General features: G+C 41.3%; 1 protein-coding gene across 1 annotated transcript in view; it reads left to right on the plus strand.

Moving 5' to 3' along the window:
• The first annotated feature begins 883 nt into the window (after positions 1–883).
• The window catches only part of GREM2 (gremlin 2, DAN family BMP antagonist), an 87,291-nt gene continuing 67,310 nt past the window's right edge, over positions 884–20,864 (plus strand). Inside the window, exon 1 of the mRNA XM_069484676.1 lies at positions 884–1,178. The gene's annotated coding sequence lies outside the window, so the exon portion shown is untranslated. The remainder of the gene's footprint in view (positions 1,179–20,864) is intronic.

Below are 20,864 nucleotides of genomic sequence, written 5' to 3' on the forward strand. Positions count from 1 at the left end.
ACAGATTAAAAATTTTCACGCAGGAAGGTTCTGCAGCGTCTGAACAGTCTTCTTTGGCTACTGAGTCACACTAAGAGAGTCTCAGCCCTGAGATGATTAGTGGATTGAAGACCAAAAAAATAATAAAAAGAAGCAGCATGCAGTCATCACAGGCTTCTGATACAACACACCAAGCCCACTGAGCACGAGAATTGGTCTGGCGTCATTGTTTTATGCTCTCTGGGTACTGAAGAGTCTGATTTGCATTAGATACCTCTGCGTTCAATAAACAAAAATAAGGATAATAATGACCAAAGCACTATTTGGAACCGAAAACAAACTGAAGCAATAAGCGTTTTGCACTGAATTCATTCAAGATTTTATTAGTTAAGCTCTCACTTAGGTTATGAGGCTCAGCTTGCTTTTAATTTCACTGGTCTCAGTGATTCAAAACAAAAGGGAGCCTGGGGTGTGTGCGTGTGTATGTGTGTGTGCGTGCGAGCGTGTGTGTGTGTGTGTGTGTGTGTGTGAATGTCTGGACATATCACACACAGGCTTTCTACATTCTTCACATTGCAAACCCCATCAACAAAAGGAGGAAGAAGATCTGAAGGGAATGAGTGGTTTTTGCGGGTTGAGGGGACGGAGAATTTCTCTACATAAACAAGAAGGTTTGGATTGGAAGTCTGCTAAAAAAAATGTTAAGAGCTGACCACAAGGTTGTAAATCCACAGACTGGAAGGAGGAAAAGAGAAACATCGCAAGCGACTGAAGTGTGTGTGGCTGCGATGTTTGTGGGTTAGATGAGAAACAAGCGCTGAGTGAAACAGAGAAGGGGGGCGGCGGTGGCTGGTGTGATTTGTTTGGTGTCCGGAGCCAATAGAAATCCCAGACGGTGATAATATCCCCATGCAGCGCCGAGAGGAGTCAGAGCTCAGACGCGGGGCTCCGTGCACATCTGCAGCCAGCCGGGCGGGCACCGCGCGGCGGGGCGCGCTCTCGCCGGCCCTGCGCTCTCGGATGGGCGTCTGCGGGACCCCGGCTGCGGTCAAACCGGCAGCGGCGGCGGGAGATCAAACTTAGACCGTGCCCTGGACTGTAGGACTCAGGGCAAAGCGAGCGAGAGGGAGAGAGAAAGCGACAAGGGACCCGAGGAGGAGGAGGAGGCGGCGGCGGCGACTTCCATCGCGTCATTGCAGGTACGCGGCTTGTCACGACCCACCCGGCACGGACACGGTTTGGTTTCTGATTTCCACCTTCACCGGCACTTAGAATGCGGTGACGTTGTTTGCTCCGCGGTTGGTCGGGGTGGGAAGCCCTGGGGGAACGTCTTGCCTGATTCACCTCCGATAATTACAACTGTTAGCCCGTGTGTTGCAGCCACAAGGTTTATTCACCTATTGAATTATGCGTGGGCGTAAAACGAGGACCTTCAAACTTGACCGTGATCTCTCTCGCTCTCTCTCTTTTTCTCTCTCAACATCGATACCTGCATGTTGTCATGCAACCTATAAATACCTCTTGGTAATCTCCATTATAATTATGACCTATGGCGAGTCCAGTATCATCTAAGGGTTAGAAAGCAGTCTCTGAACATTCCCCACCTGCCTCTTAGGTTGATATCCTTCCTTAGAGGAAGAGGAACCACAGTGGTCTTGGGCATGGTTTTGATTTTTACAGCATAGGGCCAAAGTGGATTAACCTCGTGAGTGAAATATCACCGGACCGCTATGCTATGGTTGAAGGAGAAAAGAGAGAAGGGAGATAGGTATTTTAAAATGCGATTGCCCATGATCCTTCCTGCGTACCTGATTTATTTCTACCATTGTCTTAAGAGTTTTAAAATGCATTTGTATTGTACACCGCAGGCAGGATGAGTTCTAGGATCTCACGTATTACTACATTAAAAAGTCACAAATTGAAACCATATAGTAAATACGATACTCGCAAGTAAATAGCAAGTTTTGGTTTGATTTTATTTGACCTTAATGGGTCGATTTCTGCCTATCTTTCTTTTCCTTTCTTTATTCCTTTTATTTGGAGGTGCAGGTTTCGTTTAAAAATATCTATTTCCCTGGGATTTTTATCATGTTTGATTTGGAATTTTGAACATGGTCATATAACTTTTACCCCCTGTTGATTACCTGTGATTACATTAACATGGCTTAATTGAGTTCAGTCTTTCTCCAGAAAAGCCAGAGGGGACTGCAGGAAGGCGTAGTTAAAAGATTGGTCTTGATTTGGGCAATCCTCAAGTATTGGGGTTCAAGCGCTCTGAACCCCTATAAAAAGCACATATACACGTTGGGGAGACAGCAGTTGAGCAGGAGAATGGCACTGCAGCAGGTGCAGGAACAATCAAATATGTCACCTTAACTCTAAATAGCACTCTTCTCAGTGGATTCTTAGTAGATTATATCCAAACCATCCACTGATAATTCACAATCAACTCACCATTCAGTGGTGCCTGGTTTTCAGGGTAGTCCTTGTCCCAAGACATGTGCCTGACCAAGGAAGATAAGGAAGTTATAAGAAAGACATTTATTGTGTATATTACAATGGAGAATTTATATTGACCTGTTTTTTTTCATCAGATGAACATGCTCTTTCTGTCATTAAGGGAAATGCATGCTTAGCTCTATCATGGAGTCACAAAAGCTACACATTTTGCCCATTGATCTGAATGATTTAACAGGGTATTTCTGAAATTGCGTCTAAGGGTAGACATGTCAAGTGAATATTATATTTAGGAGAGAGCATTTTGATTTTATAGATGAATATTTTTCTCCTTTTACATCACAAAGGAAACGGGTCCTAAAGAATTTACCTATTCAAATAAATACAAATTAATCGATCCAATTAAATTCTATTAGTGGTTAAAAGTGTGGTTTTGCATGATTATGAGCATTTGTCAATCTTCTGTAAATATAATAGCTGCAATACATTGGGACCCATTTCCCTCTCATCATTCAAACTCTAAAGCAATGTTGGACGTGTTGGTAGCAAGTGAGTGAGTATACAAGACTAAATTTATTCACTTTGTTAGACTAGGAGACACTGGTGACTTGTCAAATATACATATAAATAATGCTTTGATTATTCATTGTTTTATGCTATCATTCTTCACTGAGAGGTAATCAAATGCTCACTCTCTACACATCTTAGCAGACCCAGCCAGAGCTTTAGATACCCGCAAGTTGTAAGTTTGGTAAAGTTTAAACAAGAGACATGCCTTTAAATCTCTTTAAAGTAAACACCTCTTCCTTAGCCCTCTTCTTCTAATGCAAAGGAATGGTATTGGCCTCTGAGTTCTTATTGATAGGGAGAGGACTGGCTTGCCTGTGTCAAGGACAAACATTGACACACTGTCGAGGCAGGAGCACACAACAGATTAGGCCAGGCACACTTTTATTCTAGTGTTGCTACAGCAATTGCACCACCTTGTAGGCACGTTCTCACTATCAGGGTCCTTTAAGTATTTAGGAGAAAAATAATGAATTATTTCAACCAAGGAAAACATGCCCAGCCTTGGGTTTAAGACAAGTCACACGAGGGACTAGCAAACAAAACCAAATGTTTTGCAGGAGAAGGTGTGCAATTATAAATGTCACCTGTGTTGCCATCTACTTCTTTGATTAGCAGCTTCTCTTCCTGCCACATTGTTCTTTTGTTTCTGTAAATTATACATGCTGGCCTAATAATGTGTAGAATTCATTGTGATCACACGTAAGACTAAAATACGGTCCTCAGACCCAACATTGACCAATGACTTCAGCAGATTTCACGTTGCCATCACTTCTAGTTGGGAGGATGTCTTTGAATGGAGAGCAGGTGGACAGGTCCCAGCCTGTGGTGGAGCACTGATTTGCAAAACAGGGTCCTAGTGCCACATGGAATTTCAGAGGCTGGAGAGCGAGAGGGTCGACGCAACAGGGCTATGAAATTAGATGGTATAAAGATTGACGTCCTTAAATATAAATCCAGGTGCCAAAGGAATGAATTTGTGTCCTCAAATTAACTTCAAGTGTAAACTTCTGATGAGACGTCCTGAATATTTTAAACAAACACTCATGTGTTCATAGGTATATCACACACAGGTGTGGGATTCAAATACATAGATTTGATGTACGGTAACACTCCTGTGCACGCAGGCCAGGAGAGGGCAGCATGCAAACTCTAAAATGTGATGCCTTCTCTTGACCCTGAGGAAGACTCTTCCAAATGGCAAAAAAAGAAAAAAAAAAAAAGTCCCTTCAACCTTTCGTACCCTCCTCTCTTTGGAAAGCAGAGTCTAGAGTTTTAATTAAAGATACTCCATCTAGAAGGATTTATTTCTGTTTTTGCTTCCAGAGTTGATGCTGCCTGGCAAAATTGGAAAAGTAGCAGCATATTAAACAGTGAACTCAACTTCCCTTTCTTTTAATTAGCTTCACTCTTTGAACCTATTCAAACAATCTACATGTTTACTCTGTTGGGATATAGGTGAGAGAAAGGGAAACAGAATACAAGGAAAAGAAGCAAAGAGAGAATGAGGTTCCTTGAGTTGGTTGTCCAGGGGAAGTATTTATGAACTGCTTTGTCAGTAGATCCAGCCTGTATTTTAAGCATGTCTCAAAGGCAAGTTCAGGGCCACAAGGATCCATTTTGTACGCTGATAATCAATAGTACCTCCAGAATTCTAGCAAATTTGGTTTCAAAACAGAAGAGCTGGAATAGCTTTACTTAGCGGTATCCAGAGTCTAAAACGTGCTAAAAAAAAATAAGAATTAGGCATCTGCCTCTCAGAAGCTCAGAGATGGTTAACCTTAGCCCATCCTAACCCTAGTCCAGCCTTCTTAACACTCATGGCTAATAGGCTGTGGTTCCTCCTAAGAGAGGAGAAGGTGAAAGGATGTTGGGCTGGGATGGATGCGTTGAGGTGAGGGACACCAAGATATTTGTGTTAAGAAAGAATGATTCTGAGGTTTTAGGGAGTGGTAGATTTTAAGAGGCTCAGGAGGCTGCCCACCACGGGCTCAGCAGCTTCTGTGCATGAATGAGACCTTGAAAGCTCTGATCTCGACTTCTCGCTGGTGCCGCTGAACTCGGCTGGGAGGTGTGCTCAAAGCAAAGGGTTTTTTCAAGGACAAAGTTAGGATTCCTTGGTGTCTGGGAAGAAAAGAAAAAGGGAGGTCACTGTGTGTCTCCTCCATTTTCAGCCAGATTAGCTTCTACTGCACTCCTATCTGCTGTCTAGAACTATGCCGTGCTCCCATGCTGAGAAAGCTTGGATGAATGTGAGAGATTCGTCCAGGGTCACCATTGGAACCAAACACAATGTCATGGTAGTGGGATATTAACAAATGAGAGAAAGAGGTCCTAAAGTCTAAGACCAAGAGACTCCACTGCTATTTTGCAGGGTTTTTTGTCATTGTTGTTGTTTGTTGTTTTTTTTAGAGACAGAGTCTCTCTCTGTCACCCAGGCTAGAGTGCAGTGGCATCGTCATCATAGCTCACTGTAGCCTCAAACTCCTGGGCTCAAGTGATCCTCTTGCCTCAGCCTCCCTAGGAGCTAGGACTACAGGCACACACCACCACACCTGGCTAAAGTTTTAATTTTTTTGTAGAGCTAGGGTCTCACAATGTTGCCCAGGCTGGTCTTGAGCTCCTGACCTCAAGCAATCCTCCCACCTGGGCCTCCAAAAATGCTGGGATTACAGGCGTGAGCTACCATGCCTGGCCTATTTTGCAGTTTTTAATGTAACACTTCCCAGCTCTTTTCAGATAGAGAAACTCCAGGTTCCCTCTTCCTTTTCTAGATTACTTTCCAATTAAAAATAAAAGTCTAATGACTGAAGGGAAAATCTCTTTGAAGGTACTTACCTGATTGAGCTGTAAAATAGGGTCAGATTATGGTATTCCAACAGATGTTGGGGAGTATGTTTCATTAAGAAACGATGTCTGAGTTACGAATGCAAGGGATTTAAAAACAAAGGAAATACAAGACTTATAAAAAAGTTCTCTTGATGGAGAGTTTTTAAAGGATGTGAGGCCAAGAACACAAATATTCCCAAACACGACTTTCATGTTATGGATTAGTAGCAGTTCCAAGCTAAAATTCTCCTCTCCTATAATTTATTTAAACAGTGAGAGAAGGAGAAAGAGAGCACACTGAGCAGGGGAACACTTGAGTAGCTCATATGAAATGCTAAGTTGACTCTGTCTAGTACAAATATTGTCTGCATTGAAAATATTATTCAACCTGGCTCTACAGCTGGGACTTTAAAGGCTGGAAGGAAGCTAATCTTATCACCTATGGAAAACCAGCCGGCTCCCTCTGCTTTGATGCAGTTATAACACGAACCCTGGATAATGCATTATATTTTCTAATTATAGTAGCCGCGTTTTGGGAAAATGGATAGATGTGTGACATTGTACTTATGGTTAATAAAAGTCCAGCTGCACTGTAATGAGATTTCCCTGTCAATTGACTTTGCTAGGAATCTAAATTTCATCAAATTTTTAAGCGACCTTGAATTTTCCCTTATTAATCATTTTAAAATTTAAGATTCTCTAACATTTGTCGAATGCATGCCATGTATCAGATTATAGTAGACACATTCCTGTATATTATCTAATTCAATCTTCACCATAACCCTGGGAGTTTATCTTCAGTAAGTTTTATTGATTACGAGAATTGGTTAGAACCGTAACATTTGATAGGTAAGAATATAACCCATCATTGAGTCAATTATACAGGCATGCATTCAAATTCCACACATATCTATTGAGCCTATTCTTTGTATTGTAACAATAATAATAACAAAAAAAATTATAGTTGTTTTTACTAGTATAGTCCTTTACATTATATTTGCACATACATTCTTGCATTTAATTCCTGTATAAGCCACTTACTCATATATGCAAAAACAATAACAAACATTTTTCTATAGCATTAGCCAGCCCATCACTAAATGGTTGAAATTATATATATGATTTCAGTCTTGACTGGCTGAATATTGATTGATTTGGGTTCTTATCCATAGGAGTGTATTTGATCAGATGTTTATAATCTACCTGGTAGACTAGAAACAGATGAAAAATATTCACCCTCAAGCCTAACCACTGGAGAGCAAAATAGACCTGTGTCAATTTTAACCCCTCTGCTGAGGGCTTGCTCAATGTCTGGGTGGCCACATCTTCTGGCCTACAGAGACCACCCTTCATTGCTCCTTTTGAACATTTTAGAATGACACAAAAATGTGTCGTTTCAGACATACATATTCAAGACTTCAACCTGACAAATAATCCGGAAAATTCACTTAAGGTATCTCACTTCTACACACTCAGAGAATATAAACTTTGGAGGAAGCAGACAAGAAACATCAATTTGTTTCAGAGGTTCAGAAACTTTAAACACACACATCTATCACAGGCTAAACAAATAATAAACTCTGGCCTTTTGTCCTGGGAGTTTTTTTTTTCTTCATATTTCCTTGTGTTACGGGTCCCGAAATGTTCAAAATGATTGTTTCAGTGAGAAAATCAAACTGTCATTAAAAATCAATTAATTCTCTTTAAGAAAAAACTTACTGCTTAGACTTTATAATATTAGATCAACCATTTTGACAATTTTTTTCCTCAAGTGAAAGAAAACTTCCTCATTATTAGAGCGGATGCCAAGGTGTTCCTGTGTGTTTACCCTTACTTCCCCCGGGATTATGCGAGATGGTGGTGACAATTTGGAATGCACGCTGACTTTCTGGGATCATTGCTGTAGTTTGGAAATTAACAAATTCTTGCTTATGCAAAGGAAAGTGATAAGATTACTGAAAATTCTGTCATTTCTGGATTAGAAGATTTAATTTAGAAGAAACAGGAGAGTTTAAGAGAATTAATTTGCTCTATGTGGTTTTCAGAGGGCAGGTTTTAAAAATTCTCTATAATAAGACTTCTTTACTTTGGGGGTCTTTGAGAATTCAGGGGAATCTGTGAAATTGCATGGGAATAAATTGGATCTTGATTTCCACTAACCTGTAACTGAAATGTCACATTTCCTTTAGTTATGAATGTGAGTAACAAACCGCAGTAGTATTAGCAGAACCGTGGCTTTGTCACCAATGAAAGTCAAAGCTATTTTCCCATCACATTACAGTTGATATAGATGTCTCAAGATATCACTTACATTTATCACTACTTCAAAATTATGGAAGTTAGATACCTGCTTCTAGATTTTATTATTTAGTACATTATAAAGAAGACCATAAAATTGTATATCATACTTTTGTCATATATATAGACACCACATATACATGTAGATAGCTTATATATAAATAGTTTCCTTTGTAATATCATATACCTTCTGGATTTAAAAATACTATTCTGGCCAGGCACAGTGGCTCACACATGTAATCCCAGCCCTTTGGGAAGCTGAGGCAGGAGAATTGCTTGAGACCAGGAGTTTGAGACCAGCCTAGGCAACATAGCAAGACCCCATCTCTCCAAAAAATTAAAAATTTAACCGAGTATCATTGTGTGCACCTGTAGTCCCAGCTACTCAGGAGGCTGAGGCAGGAGGATCACTTGGGCCTGGAAATTGGAGGCTGTAGTGAGCTATGATCATGCTACTGCATTCCAGCCTGGGTGACAGAGAGAGACCCTGTCTTGAAAAAAAAAGACAAAAAAAACAAACAAACAAACAAAAAATAGGCTGGGTGTAGTGGCTCACACCTGTAATCCTAGCACTTTGGGAGGCCGGGGCAGGAGGACTGCTTGAGCCTAGGATTTTGAGACAAGCCTAGGCAACATAGTGAGATCCGTCCCTATTAAAGAAAGAAAGACAAAAAACATTATTCTGAGAAGGAGTCATTAGTCTTCATCAGACTTAATGGGGGTCCATGGGGAACAAAATGGAAAAGTCTCTGCTCAATAGGGCAGTACATTGGGCTTAATGAAGACTTTCCTAACACGAGAAGTTGTCCCTAATGGAATGGGTCAGCATGTGAGTGAAGCTGGTACTGGAGGAGGGGACGGGTGGCATGCAATTAGGAGGAGTTGTGTATCAGATACGGAGCTGGACCAGGGTGGTACCACCCAACACCGAGGCTCTGTATGCTCAAGACAAAGAGAAGAAATACATCTCTTTCCTCTCTTTGCATTTGCTCTAGTTTGAGCCAAATGACTTCCGCCAAGAAGGAAGTGTCCCTGAGGGCATACCTCATGCCACATACCTTTGTATTTGGAACTGGATGGTCTCAAACATCAGTAATTACTTATTGGATGGCTCAAGGCCGTAGGATGGCTGGTACCCTGGAGAGTCAGAGCCTGTGGGCATGGGGTTCCTATTCAGCGCCATGCTGCACTGGAATTCTCCTTTCAGGCTCTTTTCTCCTCTGCTGTGCTGTGAGCTCTTTAAGGAATGATTATTTTCATCTTTATGTCTCTGGTGTGTTACATGGTACCTGAATCATGATGCTTAGCGTTTGGCCAGTGAATGAATGAATGCCCCAATAGAGGTCACTATTGTTACAGAACCACTGGCCCCATTTAATAAATAAATAAATAAATAAAGGATGAAAGAAAAATATATGAGAAAGAATACTTCTGACTTTATTCAGTTTAAGTATCATCATGGGATGGGGTCATAATTTTAAATTCTGGGCCACCAAGTACCCAAATAAAAACCTCAGAAAATAATCCTGTTAATGGTAAGACAAGCAACCTCTCTCCTGTTCAACTTAATGGAAGTGTTGACAGCAAATAGCTTTTAGGATTGCTGGGGCCTTGGCAGGCTCTGAAAATTTCTAGGGAGGCAAAATGTTTTATTTGGGACCTAAGCTGAGCAGGAGTGAACTTCTCCTTATTAGAAGATGCCAAGGTATTCCTGCAAACGCCTCCTTCCTTCTCCTATGGTTGTGGAACTTGTTTGGGAAGGCATTTCTTTTGCTGAAAGAGAGAGTTGGGGAAAGGGGGCAACGGAGGATTTATTGAGCACTTACTATACGCTCCGGGTATTTTAACACACAGCATCTCATTAAGTTTCACAACACCTTCTTGGGGTAAGTGCCATTGTTCACATTTTACCGACAAAGAACTGAGGCTCTCTGAGGTCCAGTAAATTTCCTAACTTCACTCAGCCATTAAGTGGCTAAAAATAAACATTCACACTGAGGATTTAAAAACTCCAAATAACATTCATTGCCTTTTAGCTGCAAAACTCCAAAGCACTGCCTTTTCCCCGAATAGCTTTGGTTTTCTCCCTTCACATTGGCTTAGGTTTTATACTGGAAACACAGAGATAATTTAGGCCGGGTACGTTGTGTCGGGTGGGTAGTCAAACTCAGACTAGTCTGAATGCACTACTGGTTTGGAGCATGAATTTTGAAGTCAGATAAACCTGGCTCCGTTTCTATCCGTGTGGAGCTATCACTTAACTATCAGCAAGCCTCATCTAAAATTGTATAGGGCTGTTTTAAGAATTACATGAGATAATGCTTTTAGTTCAGGCATAAAACTCAATTATTACTATTATTGCTGTTGTTATTATTTTGCAGGCTTTTGATACCAGCAGATTAGGGTTGGGAAGCAAAGGTCTTCAGAATGATATTTGGGAAGGTTTGCTAAAAGAACAGTTCATTACCGTGAATACTTTGCAACTGAGGCTTCAAATCCCATTTTGTGAACTGAGATAAATAAATTAAAATGTTTGGGTCTTAATTTTATCTTTGAAATGGAAATAATAATGATTTGGGGGGAAGAGCTAATCAAGCACGTTTCATGGGACCGTTGATTCATTCAACACGTGTTCATGGAGCCAGAGCTAGGAGTGGCAGACCATTGGATGGGTCACGTTTTCCAAGGAGCTTATTGCTCATGGGAAAGGCAAGACATGCATGTCAACAATAAGGTAAAAACTGCCTAGAGCTGGTAAAGATGTGGACAGATGGATGCCCTGGGTCCTAGAGTAGTAAAATGTTACTTTCAAGGAAAGCTTCCTGGGTTCTCCTGTAAGTTCTGGGCAAAGCACACAGTGTGGCACTTTCCACGACTTCCTTTGCTCCTTCTCCCCCAAGACACACGTTACGTGTTTGATGCCTTCTATCTCATAGAGTTTTAGAAGTATAAAGAAGTCATATGCTTAATCTCTTTATTTTACAGATAAGGAAGTGACAGCCCAAAATGTTGCCTGTGCTTAAAGATTGCACGTGTTGGTTGTCAAAATAGCACTAGAACTCGGGTTTCCTAATTCCCTATCTCTCCATCTTGCTACTGCACCGTGCTCCCTTTCAAGCCTCCATCATTAGGCTGAACCTAAATCAACAGTACGTGAAGTGTCGCAAGACAGATTTCGCAAAGGTCCAAGGTGCAGCCTGCAAGCTATGTGCCAAAGGGGAGGCAAAATCATTTTGCTTTGGGGACAATAGAAAGATTTCATATAAATGCAGCAAAGTTCATTGTTGTTGTTGTGGTTGTAATTGTTTAGTTGGTATCATTTTTCCTACTGCTCACTGCAATACTAAATCAACCCAGAGCTTGGACTCCCCAAGGCTGAGGTTCATTGAAATAAATTGTCCCAACCATTTCTAGCAGCCCAGCAATGCCTTCAGCTCCTGTGACGGATGAAGTACCAGCTATCGCCTTTGACTACCCTTCCCAGGATTTCAAGGGCTGTGGTGCATTTTGGCTTATTGAAGTGACAGCAATGACTCTTCCTTCCTTCGGTTTGTGCCAAGGGATTGGTATGGAGTTGGGATGGATCTTCTCTGTGATATATGTGCTCAGGTTTTCCCCCTTTTGCAAACTAGTGTCTTCTCTAGTCCAAATGCTTCATTTAGACTGGTTTATTTGGTCACGCTTAGAATTCCTTTAACCAACAAATGCAGCCTCTGGACAGGATTCAGGGACAGAAATGAGTCTGTGTCTATCTGAAACTTTTTTTCTTCTGTTTGTCAGAGGAAAGTCACTCCCCAGAAGAAGACATCCGAATCTTCTTTAGCCAGACCACGTTAGCATAGTGCTGCTTCTGCTCACCCACTCCCCTTTTATAATGGGAATCATACATGCACACAACCAGACATCTACTTGAGACTGACTCTCCAATAGATATTACCAGTAGACATATCCCTCACTTGCTCTCTGTTGGATGAATGATTGGATGGATGGATGGATGGATGAGGTGCAGTAGTCCTTACCCATGGTGTCCCCTGAGGTCTATGAGACTCAGCAGCCAGATGGACTGTTCACCGGGGCAAGTATTATCCCTTGGAGAGACAAGGAAACATTTGACTCCAGAAGAGAAAACCGCAGGAAGCGGGGTATAGATCAAGCGGAGTATGTCCAAGGCAGAAAAGCCATATTCCATGGCCACCATGTTTATACTTGCCATGCGACTCCACTTGAGTTCACATGATACTGACTTTGAGTAATCAGGCTACGGAAGATAAACCAACTAACTCTGAATTTGGAGCAAACCTTCTGAATGCTATTCTTGGGGTCGAATGAGACAGCATTGCTGATGACTGATGTCTGCCTAGGCACCATATGGATTTGTATAAAGGGAAGAAAATAATCCTCAGTTGTAAAAATATCTTCAGTCTTCATAAGGGTGATACGCACCCACATGTTTCTGTCAGGTGGTTTTGCTATAAACGATTATTCTTGGACTAATAGAAAAATTTCCTTTTATAGTGATTGTACATTTTCCCAGATTAGCAGTGTAGCATGCAAAATCCCACAACTTCAGAAACTCTAAAGATCAAAGGCAGAGAGGCCACTGGGGTCTTTAGACTCACCACACCCCAGAATAATAGTTTGGCTACTAAAAGTCCCTTTAATGACAACAAGAAAGTGTACTTTCTTAATGACCACTGCACTGTGAAAACTGATACGCATTCCTAATTCTTGCATTAGATATTCCCGTTGTTTCTTGAGGGCGGTAAAGTTCAAATTGTCTCCATATGATTAAAACATTGGCCAATTGAGGTTTGGAGCCATGAGTCACTATTAACTGCAGAGGTGTTGAACTGATTTTCTGTTTCAAATGGCAGCCAGAACTATCAAATAAACCCAAAAATATTTATTAGAGTGACTTCTGAATATATAGAGTGTGGTTCTTGACACACTCAGTAATCTCACTGAAGGAAGGGAAAAGATTTTTTTTTCCATCTGTGTAACCCCCTCGGTAGCTGACACAGAGTAGTTGCCTAGAAAATGTTTTGGGGGTGCATGAAAAAAAAATGAGTAACTTAGAGCATGTGGATTTAAAGTAAGAATCTCTATTTAGATATGACAAAGTCACAGATAATGCCAACATACTGGCCGTCAGCTTAGAACTTTGGTCCTATTTTGTCAGCGTTCTGAGTTGTATATTCAACAAACACTTACTGAGTTTCTACAATGTACCAGGCATTGGGAATATAAAAATAATAAGGTCTAGTCCCTGCCTTCCAGCAGCTCGCAAGCCACTAGAAGAAACAAACCTGTTAACAAATAACAGTAGGAAGAGTGACCTCTGAGCAAAGTGCGGTGGGAACAGGGCGGAAATGGACATTTGAACCACTGGTTTTGCTCTGCAGGGACTGCAAAGCACAGATCGTACTAGAGACGGTGTGCCTGTTGTTCCCGGCAGTTGGCAGCTTCTCACACTCATCATCTTTTGGAGCAGTTTAGTTTTGTTGCTATTGTGACAGTACAGCAGTTGTGCTATGCATTTTCCCCCCTAGGTCCTTGAACGACAAGTGAATACCGACAGTTGTGGCATCTAAAATAGCCTGCTGGTTTGCCTGCTCCTGGCTCAGGTGTCTCCTGTGGCACTCCACGCTCTGAAAGCTCTGGCTTCTGGCTTTTGCTGCACACCAGAGACAGCGGTCTCATTCCTGGCTTTTTCCTAAAGGATCGTAACCACAGTCATTAAAAAGGATTCTTGGAATCCAAACCAGTCACATTCAGGTGTAGTTCTTTGGAAAAATTGGATCTGAGGCAGGGAAGGCGCCGCAGTAGAGTAGTAAGACTCTCTGTTTCTGGTTTCGTATCTGGCGTTGGCTGAATCCGAGTTCATGAGAAAGAAGGGCAGAGCACGCCTGTAGTTTCCAGCCTTTATTTACTTGTGCACTGGCCAGAACGCAGGACGGAGAAAGGGACTACCAAAAGGTCAGATCTTTTGCTTTTTTCTTTTTTTTTCTCTTTCCCAAGTATGCACAAGGAGATAACCAAATGTTTGTTTTTCTATCAGAGCGTAAGTTTGGGTATGTCTACGTGACTAGAGGCAAGTGAATAGAAATCCCATTTCATAACAGAGGCTTACCTGTTGGAGTTCCACCTAAGTCAATTTTGAAGATAACAGAAAAGCACCATTTTAACTACTAGATTTTTAAGTTTAAATATTTTTGATGCAAATATTTTCAAACAGTATTACTTATTTCCCCTGAATATCCAAAAGGCCACTGCTAAGATGGTATCTCATTGTGTCCACTGGCACAATAAAAAGAGTTATATGACAGTCTCTTCTCACATGAGCTGGGCTTCCAAATGAGTTGTGTCATACAGGTATGATTGCATTTCATTTTAGAAGTCATGGGATGTGTACATTAGTAATATTGCATTCACCTTCCATGTGAAATTTAAGTTTAGAAGTAGTCTCAGATCAAACTTATCTGCCTTTATCCACTGATTCTTCGGTTAAGTGTATTTTTGGTTTCAACGCCAAGATGGAGAGTCTCTGAGTTGTAGCCTTGGCCTTTAGAAGAATTCCTCCAGTTGTAGCCTGGAGTGGAGGCTCCCATCACAGACTTTTATATCCTTGGAACAAGACTGTAAAATTTTATAGCCAATTGTAGAACCATGGTCTGAAAAACCTATTCAAACATTTCAAATATGAACTTCATCATACGGCAGAATTAGGAGCCATTTATTTTCTATCAAAAGCATCATAAACAGCTCCCTACCTCGTAGTAAATCAGGAAACCAGATTGCCAGGGAAGGTACTGGGCCTACGAGCTCGGCTGCTGGAGCTGTTTCAAAAGTTGCTGGGTGCCTTCCAAAGGCCCCTTTCACTTCAGAAAAACTCCCTTGCTTTTCAGCAAGTCATGACTTATGACCAGGTCTTGGGCAACTCAATTCGTGGCCATCTGTGAAAGAGCAATCCGTTTGCAGATCGTGGGGAAAATGACCAAGCCCAGCACTTCGTCGGAAATAATGGCCAGAAAATGTTGGAGGTGGGAGAGGTGGGGAAGAAGGAACAAATGTACCAAGAGGAAATTCCACCTGAATAACTAACGTGAGTAAGGAATAGCAAAGATGTAAGATATTCTACACATGGACTGGTAAGTTCCAGCGTCCTTGATACCAACTTCTATCATCAGATACTGAATAACTTATTTAGGTGAATCTCTAAGCAACGTAACATAGTTCCAGTTTTCTAACAATGCTAATTCTACTTCATTCAATTCATTCATTCAACAAGCATTTATTGAGTCTCTTATATGTGTTAGTCACTTTGCCAAGTTCAGGAAATACCCCAGAGGATCGTAACTGTATGATTCATGTCTTCATGGAGCTGATTATAGTAGCAGAGAGTGGAAAATAAATAAGGAAATAATAAATAAGCTTGTTAGTTGCTATGTAGAAAATACCTGGAGTGTTATTTTAGATTGGGTGGACAGGAAAATTCCCTTTGAGGAAATATCAGTTAAGGAGAAGCCAGTTAAGAAGTCAGTTCTAAGAGGCCGGAGAAAGAACAAGCACAAAATCCTTGGACCAGGAAAGAGCGGGACCAGGTGTTTTCTAGGAACTTCTAGAAGACAAATGTGCTCAGAAGCCAGTGTGCAAAATGACATAGGAGCAATTCGAGGTTCCGCTCTCAAGGGCCAGATACTCTGGGGCCACGGCCAAGGTAAAGAGCCCTGATGTTATTCTACGTGAATATTATTCCCTACTAAAACAATGACTGAGTAAAACACAATGAATAACATCTAACAACAAAAGAATTGTATCTTAAGATAAATGTTCTTAAAATGCAGATGTCATTATGACACTTTCCTGCTCATAGATCACTGTTCATAGAAAATTAAAACTCCTGGGCATCGAGGGGAGGGTCGTGTACACAGGTTTCTTCCCCCTCTCACTGCATCCCGTGAGCCAATCACCCCACTCCATTGAACATGTGTTGCATTTTTCCAGGCTCACGCTGCTCCTTTCTCCTCCTCCCCTGCTTCAACATCCGCCTGTGGAAATCCTGCCCATCCCTCCAGGCTCAGCTTAAAGGCCACCTGTTCCAGCAAGCCTTCCCTGCTCCTTCTGCCAGAATTTATCTTTCCTTCCTCTGCTCTCCCAAAGGACTTTGCACCTCCCTTAGACTGCTTGCCGCACTCTGCCTTGAACTACACCTATTTATGCACATCACTGTCCGCCATGAGTACCACCTGCCAAAGTTCAACTAGATGGCGATTATCAGTCTATGATGCCATAGAGTGCCTCGTAGAAACAATTCACCCTTAGGTGCTAAAGAAAGTGAAAGGGGTGCTGGGAAAGGAACATAAAGCGATGAAAGGTGGAGTGTAGGATCAGGAATGAAGCATAGGTAGTAAACAATTATGCTTCAAAAATGCTTCAAAGACTCTCTGTTTCAAGGTTTAGGCTTCCTAAAATTAATTCAGGCAACATATCTGTCCCAAGTCAACCTCAGTTTTAAAATATTGGCGACATTTGGTAGAGCTACAATTATCTAATCAGAAACATAGGTGCTGGACCGGCTCTACTTCTAATTAGCTGCATGACCTTGCACAAAAAAAATTTCTTAGACTCAAAGGCTCTATACTTTGCCCATGTGAAAACTAAAGATGGCCTTAACTGCTCTGCTTCCCTGTGAATGTCTCAAACGTGACACTGATTTGAGAAGTAAGAAAAGTGTTACCATTTGATGATGAGATGAATCCCCCACAATATCTCTGTAACAACAAACACAGGCCACAGCCTCAGAATCTCTGCTGTTGTAGTGACCGTAACAGGTGTCTGAGTTGGGGTATATTCCCAGAAGCAGACACTGAGGCCAGGATTCAAGCATAAGCAATGTAGTGGCGTGTGCAGGGAACAAGGGTGGCTGGAGAAAAAATGACCAGGGAAGGGAAGGTAGTCAATCAGGGGCACATTGTAAGCCAGCAGTTATAATAGGCAAGTGGCTCTTCATCCAGTGGGACAACACTGAAAAACAGTACAAAACACACACCTCACACCAGAGAATCTTCCATGCCAGCAGGTGAAAGAGCTGAGATGTTTATATTCCCTATCAATCATTGGTTAAGGAGTGCCGCTGTAAGACATGAACCCCCAGGTACTTCCAGCTCCCTGTACATGCAGGCATGGTGGGGTTCCACGAGGAACAGGAGTTTTCCATCGAAGAAGAAGGTGTTGACCCTTGAGAGCCAGTGGGGGCACAGAAATTGTGAGGAGCTGGAAGGAATGTGGTAGAACTCTGACAACTTCTGCTCCAACAGGCCTACATCTATGGCCGAAGATTAGACATTATACTACCTGAGGGCTTCAAAATTAAGAACATGTCTAGAATAGGTAGGGCATTCTTTCACAATAAAGAAAGAAAATTAAGCATTTTGTAATCTATCTGCACTGATAAAGGTGCCCTTCGTTATAGTATTAATATATTTCAACCTAATCTAATAAATGCATAAATTATATCTATACCGTGTTACATAATGCAGCAAATAAGAATGATGTATTAAAGCTTATTTACATGGAAAGATTATCATGAAAGTGAAAACATAAGTTATAAATTTTTTACGAAAGAAAGCATGTGTGTATCAATATGCCTAAAAGTCTGGAAAGAAATGTTTATATAGACAGTGTAAGCTTTAACTGGAGTTATCTTTGGATAGTAGGCTTCTCAGTGATTTTAATTTCCTGCTGATCTATAGTTTGCCATTTTTCTCTGTTTGATCTGATTTACAACAACTTAACTTCAGAATAGGAAAAAATAATCAGACTCCAGAGTAGGATGAGTCAAATAAGGCTACGAGAGTGTAAAGTCAATTTGATCCAGAAATATCCATAACATATATCATATATATTCCCAAGAATTCTGCACTGATTGCTTGGGTGACCAGTACAGACTAAGTCCTGTCCTCACTCTGCGACAGACTCTCATTTTTCCCGTTTAATTAGCTTTCAGTAGAAGAGTTAACTAGAACCACGGAAAGGCATCTTCAAACATGTCATTTCTTTGCCAGAGGCATCTTAGGTGGAGATCGTGTAAAGAACTGAAACCAACACTTTTGAACTTCATTCTTTAAGAGCCATCTCACTTAGGGTGAGATAAACGCTTTCTCAGCTCTCTTTGAAGGAAGCAACCAAGGCACAAGGGTGAAATCGACTGCCCCCAGTTCTGTATTCTCTGTGTACAATCCCAGGTGCACTCGAAGTTTGGTTATTTGTCGTTTTCTGTTGGGGTTGGGAGCCTGGTTCCTGTCTCTGGTCAGCTCTTCTCCCCCTAACTCCTTTCTCACATGCCAGCATCGGGCACAGGGTCTCTTCTCTGCTAATAACCTCAGCCCTGGACCAGCTTCTGCACTTGGAGAATTCTCTAAACACCAAAGAGGCATGAATCAGAGGCAGAACTGTCGCTTTAAGGTCAGGCAGCGAGAAGTCTCTCTAAAGATCTGTTTGTTCTTCGCAGGAAAAGGAGTCAGCGTCCATTTCTGCTAAGCAGCGACCAGGAGAAAGTCAAATTAGATTAATTACCTGGAATAAAAATGGACTTGTACTTTTGCTAGTAATGGACTTCGAGTCTAGGGAGCTTTATAAGTATTAATAGCATACTAGGTCTTGGCAGATGATAGTCATTAGTGAGCAAGTAACTCTATCCTCCGGAGATGATTTAGCTTTGTCACTATGTAGTAATCTTCGTCTGAATGTTATGTTGAGGCAGAGAAAAATTTCCCTTAAAGTTGCTTGGGAAGCAGAACAGTTTTGAGAGTAAGTCATAGAAAGGGCTTTTCTGCCCGGATTGTGTGCAGGTTTTGTTTGCTTTTTACGTTTTTAAATACGGGTTCTGAATTAAATAGAGTAGGATTCTTTTAATTCTTTATTTTGGGGGCCCTAGGAGGAAACGTTGTTCTGGGAAGGAGCTTATTAGATGCAAATTCTTTTTAAATGTTCAAGCCGCTGTACACCTAGTCGTCTTAGCTCAAAGTTCTTCAAACCCAGACTGGCCTTATTCATGGGTCGATTAGGTTACCCGTTTCCATCGTGAACTTTTGCAGGGCCCTCTACTAGCTAACAACTTTATTTTTGTAATCCCCAAACTGTAGTCTCTGTTCAAGACATCTCCCCTGGGAGAAATAAGGGTATTTAAATCTGATTCATGCCAGATGTTAAGCCTTGGGCACAGCTGAGTTGCAGGTGACAATGACAACAGTCACAGGAGAGAAATGAAAGGCAACCCTCACCCTGCCCTACACGGGCAAGATCCTGGGAGTGTGTTCCTCCTGAAATTGTGTGCCCTGGGCTCCTCCCTCGTTTCATCCCCCTCCTGGCCCTGACATGGAAGCTATGCTTGCAAATCATTTTTACCTACCTTGTCTAACTTGATTCTCACTACACACTTAGGAAATTGGGCAAATACAATGACCCCTGCCCTTCTATGGATACGGAACCTGAATTTTCAGAGAAAGATCTCGCAGGTGGACTGAGACCTCAAACTTCATTTTAAGATCATCCTCTCTCTACCAAACTGTGCAAGGGAAACCACAAAAATGAGAAGGGATGGAAAGAAAGGATGGTAGTACAATCGTCGTTCAGGAGGCATCCAAGGGGAATTATTTCCTAGACCCTGACGGATGACAAAACCCACGGATACTCAAGGCCTTTCTATAAAATACATAGTATTTGCATATAACCTACACACATCCTCCCGTTACTTTAAATCACCTCTAGATTACTTATAATACCCGATACAATGTAAATGCATATGTAGAGAGCATATTTGGTCACCGGAGCAAAATCATAGAGGGCAATTCAAATCCTGCAAAAAAGGCTTTGGCATCAGGTATATTTGGTGCCATTACATGAATGGAAAGCTCCTAGTAGCAAGGTTTGCTTATATAAGGAAATTGGCAATTTGTCATTAGCCATTTGTCTCATCTTTATATTTTTCCTAAATAATATTTACCTTTTCATTGTGGTTAGATAATTTTGATGTTTACTCTGGCTGAGCATATTCTCCTTATTTTATTTTATTTTATTTTTTGCCCATTTTTTCTTCCATGAGACTAATGCCTACTGCGCTGGATAAGCAACATTTTCTGCAATTAAAGATTATTTCCAAAGTACCACATTCCAGAAAGTGTACTTTTAAATGGTGATTCAATGTAATTATAGATTACAAGGCAATGTGCAGGTGGATACAGGAAATGATATTTTAAGGACTCACCCGGGCAAAACAAAATCCTAAAATCTCATAAGGAAAGATTGTCACCACTATCAAAATAAGAAGGTATGGTAAAGAGGAGAAAGAAAATACAAGAGGTTTTAGCAGCACAAACCTAAAATGAAAAAAAAAAAAAATTGGCAATGGAATCCAGAAATAGTTTCCTGAGAAGTAAATTTTCCTAGATTTTATTTGTTCTTTGGCATCTAAAAGCTATATGCTTTTTAAAAAATATTTGCTCCCTGGATCAAAGAAGAGAAAAATATATAACAATTTTTTTTTTTTTTTTGACATAACATCTCACTCTGTTGCCTGGGCTGGAGTGCAGTGGTGTCATCATAGCTCACTGCAACCACAAACTCCTGGGCTCAAGTGTTCCTCCCACCTCACCCTCTCGAATAGCTGGGGCTACAGGTATGCACCACCACACCTGGCTAAGTATTTTTCTATTTTTTTTGGGGGGGGGGTGTCT

This window comes from Eulemur rufifrons, chromosome 11 (assembly GCF_041146395.1).
Source record: "Eulemur rufifrons isolate Redbay chromosome 11, OSU_ERuf_1, whole genome shotgun sequence".
Taxonomy (NCBI): Eukaryota; Metazoa; Chordata; class Mammalia; order Primates; family Lemuridae; genus Eulemur; species Eulemur rufifrons.